We start from the raw sequence: 1,835 nt of genomic DNA on the forward strand, positions 1-1,835 counted from the left end.
TTACCATGAGTTTGCATTAGAAGATCTCTCACTCCAAACACAAAGGAAGGAGAGGATTCCTTTTATATAAATGGATGTAATATGCATTCAAGGCCATTAATTTATGCAATAATATATGCTATTGGTGCTCTCATTCTAAGTGTGGTTATTCTTATTATAGTGTGTTATTGTTGTGAATGCATGTTCATGAATAGTAATGGAGCCAAATGGTTTTATTGTGTTTTTATGATTGTGTGATCTTTTAGTTTCGGTGTTTTCCTTGTGTTAATGAATTCTACTATTGTGACAAGTTGGAGAAAGGATCATATTTTTTATTACATAGAATTTCGTTTCATGTGAGCATACTTTTCATGGTCTCATGGAAATTTCTTTAGATTATTATTGAATATCCCATCGATGACTACATTAGAAGAGTTGAGGAAGCACTACTCCTAATTTCATTGGTTTTCTACCAAGATCCTTTTGATATTAAATTTGGAGGCATGTTGTTACTTTGGCTTATGTTCATTAGGAATTTCTCTTTCAGTAATTTGCTAAAAATTCCTTGTTACTCTATCTTTGTTATTTTCTTTTCAAATAATTGGTTAAAATAGGAATTTATATAGTTGCATTAATAAAATTTCATTCATCATTAAAAAATTATAAAAATATATCTCTTTGTGGTTAGATTTTAGCAACAGGTGTGCAGATTGGTTAGTGCTAGAAAAGGCCTCCTTGTGAGCATACACATTTATCTTCAATTGAGTTATTCAATAGGTTGAACAATAACCATCGATAAACTTGGAGTTGGTCATTTATCAACTTTTCAAGAGATAGATTCGAAAGGATTTCTATATTCAACATCATGCAAAATGATAGCTCAATAGAAGTGGCACTAGAAGGAGGGTCCAAACCCATTCTTCCCAAAAACCCAAGTTTTTGTTTGAAAATTTTGTAGTTTTTGAAAGTTCAAAAATATTCCAAATATGTCACTCTCTGAAGGTGCATAGGTGCACTTTTTAAAGAGGTGCGTTTATTAGAGGTGCACTTTTCCAGAATACACACAAGCTAAAAGATCATAACCTATCATCTCCATTTCAAAGGGCTTTAAGGTCTTCACCTAGTGGACATGAGTTCATAGACTCAGTCACTTTTACTAGCCTCATAGTGATAATGGGTTACCAAGAATTTTTCCACTCCCATTTCAAATTTCATCATCTTCCTTAGTTCCACCTTCAAACTTACCTCCACCTATCATTCCGCTTAATCCTCCATCAATGACCTTCTTTACAAATATAGTAGATTCACCAATCAATCTACAAGGTTCACTCAATGACCTTCTCACGAACCTTGAGAAAATTTCCCCAATGTTCATATATGGAGAACCACAGACAAATTAGGATTACATCAAGGTTTCCAAAGTAACATGCAATCAAAAATAGATTCAACAAGATAATGTGGCCCTTCATTTGTTTCCATATACATTGGGAGAGGTTGCATTTAACTAGTATGTAAACATGCCATCAGGATCTATCCAAAAATAGATAGCTTTAAAAAAAATATTCTTAGATCAATTCAAAACATTCATCAATCCAACTATGATACACCACTAGTTCATATCTATCAAGAGGGATCCAATAGAGACCATTTCACATTTCAATCATCACTTTCACATGGTACACCACAAGTTGGAAATACACTACACTATACCATTTGAAGTGACAATTTAGATTTATCTTAGTACTATGAACCACCTCATTGCTATCTTCCTAAGGAGATTACATGCCACTAATATTGATACACTAGAAAAGGTCTTCAAAGAAGCATTCACCTTTACTAAACAACCCAATCCCAAT

Source organism: Cupressus sempervirens, chromosome 5, assembly GCF_028749045.1.
Source record: "Cupressus sempervirens isolate cs-2001-9-10 chromosome 5, ASM2874904v1, whole genome shotgun sequence".
Lineage (NCBI taxonomy): Eukaryota > Viridiplantae > Streptophyta > Pinopsida > Cupressales > Cupressaceae > Cupressus > Cupressus sempervirens.